The sequence below is a fragment of the Mesoplodon mirus genome, assembly GCF_964341445.2.
Source record: "Mesoplodon mirus genome assembly, chromosome: 13".
In the NCBI taxonomy this organism is placed as follows: Eukaryota; Metazoa; Chordata; class Mammalia; order Artiodactyla; family Ziphiidae; genus Mesoplodon; species Mesoplodon mirus.
The window spans coordinates 95,694,121-95,703,452 of record NC_138989.1 but is presented as its reverse complement, the minus strand read 5'-3'; positions in this window follow the sequence as shown (position 1 = coordinate 95,703,452).

Below are 9,332 nucleotides of genomic sequence, written 5' to 3'. Positions count from 1 at the left end.
AAGAGAACAGAGTCTCACATTTAGAAAACACTCTTATGCCTGCTTAAGGGGGAAGGAGAGGTGGGGTGATGCATCAAACCAGAGTTTGATATAAGCACAGGTACTGTTCCAAAAACCAACTATGGAATAGACAAGACCTACACCTTCCTCAGTGAAAGGGACTCAAAACCCCATATTTCCCGCAGAGGAATAGATCTGACTAGTAAGAATCTTAAAACCTATGTATTGATATGTCTCCGTAAGGGAATCAAGTGTGTCTAGACTGGCATAAACATGGCAGCGAGAATCAGCTCAAACCCACTCTAAAAAGGAATTTCAAAAACAGAACAAAGAAACAGGGAAATTCTTTACAATTCCTTCAGGGTCTCTGATGCAACCTGGAATGACCCTATCTACGATGACAGCTGGATGTGGCATGAGGCTGGACACTTGGGACTGAGAGGATTGGTGAGATTGGGTGAGCAAATGCAGACCCTTTAAAGCAATAATGCATGGCAACCATTCCATGGGTCCCACCTCTCCAGGTTGAAGGGAATATTACTACAGCTATAACATGTACGGGAAACCTAGAGAATGGACACACTGTGAATACGAAAGGTTTCTAAAACTCAACGAAGAGTCCCTCTCCTGGTGCTCCGGTTTGACTTTCCAACAGCTTTACTATCAATCTCCCAACTTGGAGAGACAGCCCCTTTAAGCTCCTGGTTCGCACAGGTTGCCAGTCTGGCAGAGGAGGAAAGGGAAGAGGGAGAACCAATGAGAGAGTAGCTGTTAGGCATTTGGATGGGCACATGTCACTCTAATTTCCCGGCAGGAAGAAGAATTAACCAAAGTCTCAGCCACCCACCGGGAACCAGTATAGGTCCTGAACCAAAAGTTTGGACTTGCGTTCAGCTCACAAAAAGCGAGTTGAAAAATGGAGCTCAGGGGCACTGCAATTCACAAACTGGCAGAGTAATCAAGGCCAACTATCATCCAAAAATCTGTTGAGGGAAGGCAACGAGGCGGACTTGAAAGCGAGGCAGAATAGCAGGAAACAGATTTCAAGAGGTACGTTGGAATCGCCTGTAAAGCACAGGAAGAGGGGCACAACTTCGACAATGATGCACTTGGCCAAAAAGGGCGTATGCGTTTTCTCCTGAATATATTCAGGAGAAAACGCATACGCCCTTTTTGGCCAAGCAAGCAAGCGGGCAATGCAAATCTGCACTACAAAGAAGTGTCACTTCCCACCGGTCAAAAGGGACATACACAAAATGTGTAAAAACCAGAAAGGCAAGACAGGCCCTGGAGAACAGGGAGCCTTGTTATGCTGATGGGCGGGATGTAAGCTGCCAACTGCCTCCCTGGAGGAGTGCATTGTGTTCCCTAAAACAAGTAAACAACAGAGCTACAGAGCCAAGGGCACTTCCAGTCTAGGGAATATACCTTGGGAAAACTGAAAATCCATAAGACAGAGCCACCCCCAAATTGAGGGCTGCACTGCTTACAAGAACCTCAACCTGGCTACACCTGAAATATCCCAGGAAATATAAAAATGGTTCAAAACATTGTGGAACTTACGTACGATGGAATATCCCTCAGCCACGAAATCAATGTCATAAGACCAGTAGCAGCAAAATGAGTGGATTCAGGTACGATGATTCTAAGTGAAAGAAGTCACACAGCAAAAGAAACTTATCATAAGATATCAATTAGGAAGATCCTGTAAACATGGCTACACATGAACTGAGTTAGCAACGAGAACAGAGTCTCACATTTAGAAAACACTCTTATGCCTGCTTAAGGGGGAAGGAGAGGTGGGGTGATGCATCAAACCAGAGTTTGATATAAGCACAGGAAACGTTCCAAAATCCAACTATGGAATAGACAAGACCTACACCTTCCTCAGTGAAAGGGACTCAAAACCCCATATTTCCCACAGAGGAATAGATCTGACTAGTAAGAATCTTAAAACCTATGTATTGATATGTCTCCGTAAGGGAATCAAGTGTGACAAGACTGGCATAAACATGGCAGCGAGAATCAGCTCAAACCCACTCTAAAAAGGAATTTCAAAAACAGAACAAAGAAACAGGGAAATTCTTTACAATTCCTTCAGGGTCTCTGATGCAACCTGGAATGACCCTATCTACGATGACAGCTGGATGTGGCATGAGGCTGGACACTTGGGACTGAGAGGATTGGTGAGATTGGGTGAGCAAATGCAGACCCTTTAAAGCAATAATGCATGGCAACCATTCCATGGGTCCCACCTCTCCAGGTTGAAGGGAATATTACTACAGCTATAACATGTACGGGAAACCTAGAGAATGGACACACTGTGAATACGAAAGGTTTCTAAAACTCAACGAAGAGTCCCTCTCCTGGTGCTCCGGTTTGACTTTCCAACAGCTTTACTATCAATCTCCCAACTTGGAGAGACAGCCCCTTTAAGCTCCTGGTTCACACAGGTTGCCCATTTGGCAGAGGAGGAAAGGGAAGAGGGAGAACCAATGAGAGAGTAGCTGTTAGGCATTTGGATGGGCACATGTCACTCTAATTTCCCGGCAGGAAGAAGAATTAACCAAAGTCTCAGCCACCCACCGGGAACCAGTATAGGTCCTGAACCAAATGTTTGGACTTGCGTTCAGCTCACAAAAAACGAGTTGAAAAATGGAGCTCAGGGGCACAGCAATTCACAAACTGGCAGAGTAATCAAGGCCAACTATCGTCCAAAAATCTGTTGAGGGAAGGCAACGAGGCGGACTTGAAAGCGAGGCAGAATAGCAGGAAACAGATTTCAAGAGGTACGTTAGAATCGCCTGTAAAGCACAGGAAGAGGGGCACAACTTCGACAATGATGCACTTGGCCAAAAAGGGCGTATGCGTTTTCTCCTGAATATATTCAGGAGAAAACGCATACGCCCTTTTTGGCCAAGCAAGCAAGCGGGCAATGCAAATCTGCACTACAAAGAAGTATCACTTCCCACCGGTCAAAAGGGACATCCACAAAATGTGTAAAAACCAGAAAGGCAAGACAGGCCCTGGAGAACAGGGAGCCTTGTTATGCTGATGGGCGGGATGTAAGCTGCCAACTGCCTCCCTGGAGGAGTGCATTGTGTTCCCTAAAACAAGTAAACAACAGAGCTACAGAGCCAAGGGCACTTCCAGTCTAGGGAATATACCTTGGGAAAACTGAAAATCCATAAGACAGAGCCACCCCCAAATTGAGGGCTGCACTGCTTACAAGAACCTCAACCTGGCTACACCTGAAATATCCCAGGAAATATAAAAATGGTTCCAAACATTGTGGAACTTACGTACGATGGAATATCCCTCAGCCACGAAATCAATGTCATAAGACCAGTAGCAGCAAAATGAGTGGATTCAGGTACGATGATTCTAAGTGAAAGAAGTCACACAGGAAAAGAAACTTATCATAAGATATCAATTAGGAAGATCCTGTAAACATGGCTACACATGAACTGAGTTAGCAACGAGAACAGAGTCTCACATTTAGAAAACACTCTTATGCCTGCTTAAGGGGGAAGGAGAGGTGGGGTGATGCATCAAACCAGAGTTTGATATAAGCACAGGAAACGTTCCAAAATCCAACTATGGAATAGACAAGACCTACACCTTCCTCAGTGAAAGGGACTCAAAACCCCATATTTCCCGCAGAGGAATAGATCTGACTAGTAAGAATCTTAAAACCTATGTATTGATATGTCTCCGTAAGGGAATCAAGTGTGACAAGACTGGCATAAACATGGCAGCGAGAATCAGCTCAAACCCACTCTAAAAAGGAATTTCAAAAACAAAACAAAGAAACAGGGAAATTCTTTACAATTCCTTCAGGGTCTCTGATGCAACCTGGAATGACCCTATCTACGATGACAGCTGGATGTGGCATGAGGCTGGACACTTGGGACTGAGAGGATTGGTGAGATTGGGTGAGCAAATGCAGACCCTTTAAAGCAATAATGCATGGCAACCATTCCATGGGTCCCACCTCTCCAGGTTGAAGGGAATATTACTACAGCTATAACATGTACGGGAAACCTAGAGAATGGACACACTGTGAATACGAAAGGTTTCTAAAACTCAACGAAGAGTCCCTCTCCTGGTGCTCCGGTTTGACTTTCCAACAGCTTTACTATCAATCTCCCAACTTGGAGAGACAGCCCCTTTAAGCTCCTGGTTCGCACAGGTTGCCCATTTGGCAGAGGAGGAAAGGGAAGAGGGAGAACCAATGAGAGAGTAGCTGTTAGGCATTTGGATGGGCACATGTCACTCTAATTTCCCGGCAGGAAGAAGAATTAACCAAAGTCTCAGCCACCCACCGGGAACCAGTATAGGTCCTGAACCAAATGTTTGGACTTGCGTTCAGCTCACAAAAAACGAGTTGAAAAATGGAGCTCAGGGGCACAGCAATTCACAAACTGGCAGAGTAATCAAGGCCAACTATCGTCCAAAAATCTGTTGAGGGAAGGCAATGAGGCGGACTTGAATGCGAGGCAGAATAGCAGGAAACAGATTTCAAGAGGTATGTTAGAATCGCCTGTAAAGCACAGGAAGAGGGGCACAACTTCGACAATGATGCACTTGGCCAAAAAGGGCGTATGCGTTTTCTCCTGAATATATTCAGGAGAAAACGCATACGCCCCTTTTGGCCAAGCAAGCAAGCGGGCAATGCAAATCTGCACTACAAAGAAGTATCACTTCCCACCGGTCAAAAGGGACATCCACAAAATGTGTAAAAACCAGAAAGGCAAGACAGGCCCTGGAGAACAGGGAGCCTTGTTATGCTGATGGGTGGCATGTAAGTTGCCAACTGCCTCCCTGGAGGAGTGCATTGTGTTCCCTAAAACAAGTAAACAACAGAGCTACAGAGCCAAGGGCACTTCCAGTCTAGGGAATATACCTTGGGAAAACTGAAAATCCATAAGACAGAGCCACCCCCAAATTGAGGGCTGCACTGCTTACAAGAACCTCAACCTGGGTACACCTGAAATATCCCAGGAAATATAAAAATGGTTCCAAACATTGTGGAACTTACGTACGATGGAATATCCCTCAGCCACGAAATCAATGTCATAAGACCAGTAGCAGCAAAATGAGTGGATTCAGGTACGATGATTCTAAGGGAAAGAAGTCACACAGGAAAAGAAACTTATCATAAGATATCACTTAGGAAGATCCTGTAAACATGGCTACACATGAACTGAGTTAGCAAAGAGAACAGAGTCTCACATTTAGAAAACACTCTTATGCCTGCTTAAGGGGGAAGGAGAGGTGGGGTGATGCATCAAACCAGAGTTTGATATAAGCACAGGTACTGTTCCAAAAACCAACTATGGAATAGACAAGACCTACACCTTCCTCAGTGAAAGGGACTCAAAACCCCATATTTCCCGCAGAGGAATAGATCTGACTAGTAAGAATCTTAAAACCTATGTATTGATATGTCTCCGTAAGGGAATCAAGTGTGTCTAGACTGGCATAAACATGGCAGCGAGAATCAGCTCAAACCCACTCTAAAAAGGAATTTCAAAAACAGAACAAAGAAACAGGGAAATTCTTTACAATTCCTTCAGGGTCTCTGATGCAACCTGGAATGACCCTATCTACGATGACAGCTGGATGTGGCATGAGGCTGGACACTTGGGACTGAGAGGATTGGTGAGATTGGGTGAGCAAATGCAGACCCTTTAAAGCAATAATGCATGGCAACCATTCCATGGGTCCCACCTCTCCAGGTTGAAGGGAATATTACTACAGCTATAACATGTACGGGAAACCTAGAGAATGGACACACTGTGAATACGAAAGGTTTCTAAAACTCAACGAAGAGTCCCTCTCCTGGTGCTCCGGTTTGACTTTCCAACAGCTTTACTATCAATCTCCCAACTTGGAGAGACAGCCCCTTTAAGCTCCTGGTTCGCACAGGTTGCCAGTCTGGCAGAGGAGGAAAGGGAAGAGGGAGAACCAATGAGAGAGTAGCTGTTAGGCATTTGGATGGGCACATGTCACTCTAATTTCCCGGCAGGAAGAAGAATTAACCAAAGTCTCAGCCACCCACCGGGAACCAGTATAGGTCCTGAACCAAAAGTTTGGACTTGCGTTCAGCTCACAAAAAGCGAGTTGAAAAATGGAGCTCAGGGGCACTGCAATTCACAAACTGGCAGAGTAATCAAGGCCAACTATCATCCAAAAATCTGTTGAGGGAAGGCAACGAGGCGGACTTGAAAGCGAGGCAGAATAGCAGGAAACAGATTTCAAGAGGTACGTTGGAATCGCCTGTAAAGCACAGGAAGAGGGGCACAACTTCGACAATGATGCACTTGGCCAAAAAGGGCGTATGCGTTTTCTCCTGAATATATTCAGGAGAAAACGCATACGCCCTTTTTGGCCAAGCAAGCAAGCGGGCAATGCAAATCTGCACTACAAAGAAGTATCACTTCCCACCGGTCAAAAGGGACATACACAAAATGTGTAAAAACCAGAAAGGCAAGACAGGCCCTGGAGAACAGGGAGCCTTGTTATGCTGATGGGCGGGATGTAAGCTGCCAACTGCCTCCCTGGAGGAGTGCATTGTGTTCCCTAAAACAAGTAAACAACAGAGCTACAGAGCCAAGGGCACTTCCAGTCTAGGGAATATACCTTGGGAAAACTGAAAATCCATAAGACAGAGCCACCCCCAAATTGAGGGCTGCACTGCTTACAAGAACCTCAACCTGGCTACACCTGAAATATCCCAGGAAATATAAAAATGGTTCAAAACATTGTGGAACTTACGTACGATGGAATATCCCTCAGCCACGAAATCAATGTCATAAGACCAGTAGCAGCAAAATGAGTGGATTCAGGTACGATGATTCTAAGTGAAAGAAGTCACACAGCAAAAGAAACTTATCATAAGATATCAATTAGGAAGATCCTGTAAACATGGCTACACATGAACTGAGTTAGCAACGAGAACAGAGTCTCACATTTAGAAAACACTCTTATGCCTGCTTAAGGGGGAAGGAGAGGTGGGGTGATGCATCAAACCAGAGTTTGATATAAGCACAGGAAACGTTCCAAAATCCAACTATGGAATAGACAAGACCTACACCTTCCTCAGTGAAAGGGACTCAAAACCCCATATTTCCCACAGAGGAATAGATCTGACTAGTAAGAATCTTAAAACCTATGTATTGATATGTCTCCGTAAGGGAATCAAGTGTGACAAGACTGGCATAAACATGGCAGCGAGAATCAGCTCAAACCCACTCTAAAAAGGAATTTCAAAAACAAAACAAAGAAACAGGGAAATTCTTTACAATTCCTTCAGGGTCTCTGATGAAACCTGGAATGACCCTATCTACAATGACAGCTGGATGTGGCATGAGGCTGGACACTTGGGACTGAGAGGATTGGTGAGATTGGGTGAGCAAATGCAGACCCTTTAAAGCAATAATGCATGGCACCCATTCCATGGGTCCCAACTCTCCAGGTTGAAGGGAATATTACTACAGCTATAACATGTACGGGAAACCTAGAGAATGGACACACTGTGAATAGGAAAGGTTTCTAAAACTCAACGAAGTGTCCCTCTCCTGGTGCTGCGGTTTGACTTTCCAACTGCTTTCCTATCAATCTCCCAACTTGGAGAGACAGCCCCTTTAAGCTCCTGGTTCGCACAGGTTGCCAGTCTGGCAGAGGATGAAAGGGAAGAGGGAGAACCAATGAGAGAGTAGCTGTTAGGCATTTGGATGGGCACATGTCACTCTAATTTCCCGGCAGGAAGAAGAATTAACCAAAGTCTCAGCCACCCACCGGGAACCAGTATAGATCCTGAACCAAAAGTTTGGACTTGCGTTCAGCTCACAAAAAGCGAGTTGAAAAATGGAGCTCAGGGGCACAGCAATTCACAAACTGGCAGAGTAATCAAGGCCAACTATCGTCCAAAAATCTGTTGAGGGAAGGCAACGAGGCGGACTTGAAAGCGAGGCAGAATAGCAGGAAACAGATTTCAAGAGGTACTTTGGAATCGCCTGTAAAGCACAGGAAGAGGGGCACAACTTCGACAATGATGCACTTGGCCAAAAAGGGCGTATGCGTTTTCTCCTGAATATATTCAGGAGAAAACGCATACGCCCTTTTTGGCCAAGCAAGCAAGCGGGCAATGCAAATCTGCACTACAAAGAAGTATCACTTCCCACCGGTCAAAAGGGACATCCACAAAATGTGTAAAAACCAGAAAGGCAAGACAGGCCCTGGAGAACAGGGAGCCTTGTTATGCTGATGGGCGGGATGTAAGTTGCCAACTGCCTCACTGGAGGAGTGCATTGTGTTCCCTAAAACAAGTAAACAACAGAGCTACAGAGCCAATGGCACTTCCAGTCTAGGGAATATACATTGGGAAAACTGAAAATCCATAAGACAGAGCCACCCCCAAATTGAGGGCTGCACTGCTTACAGGAACCTCAACGTGGGTACACCTGAAATATCCCAGGAAATATAAAAATGGTTCCAAACATCGTGGAAATTACGCATGATGGAATATCCCTCAGCCACGAAATCAATGTCATAAGACCAGTAGCAGCAAAATGAGTGGATTCAGGTTCGATGATTCTAAGGGAAAGAAGTCACACAGGAAAAGAAACTTATCATAAGATATCACTTAGGAAGATCCTGTAAACATGGCCACACATGAACTGAGTTAGCAAAGAGAACAGAGTCTCACATTTAGAAAACACTCTTATGCCTGCTTAAGGGGGAAGGAGAGGTGGGGTGATGCATCAAACCAGAGTTTGATATAAGCACAGGTACTGTTCCAAAAACCAACTATGGAATAGACAAGACCTACACCTTCCTCAGTGAAAGGGACTCAAAACCCCATATTTCCCGCAGAGGAATAGATCTGACTAGTAAGAATCTTAAAACCTATGTATTGATATGTCTCCGTAAGGGAATCAAGTGTGTCTAGACTGGCATAAACATGGCAGCGAGAATCAGCTCAAACCCACTCTAAAAAGGAATTTCAAAAACAGAACAAAGAAACAGGGAAATTCTTTACAATTCCTTCAGGGTCTCTGATGCAACCTGGAATGACCCTATCTACGATGACAGCTGGATGTGGCATGAGGCTGGACACTTGGGACTGAGAGGATTGGTGAGATTGGGTGAGCAAATGCAGACCCTTTAAAGCAATAATGCATGGCAACCATTCCATGGGTCCCACCTCTCCAGGTTGAAGGGAATATTACTACAGCTATAACATGTACGGGAAACCTAGAGAATGGACACACTGTGAATACGAAAGGTTTCTAAAACTCAACGAAGAGTCCCTCTCCTGGTGCTCC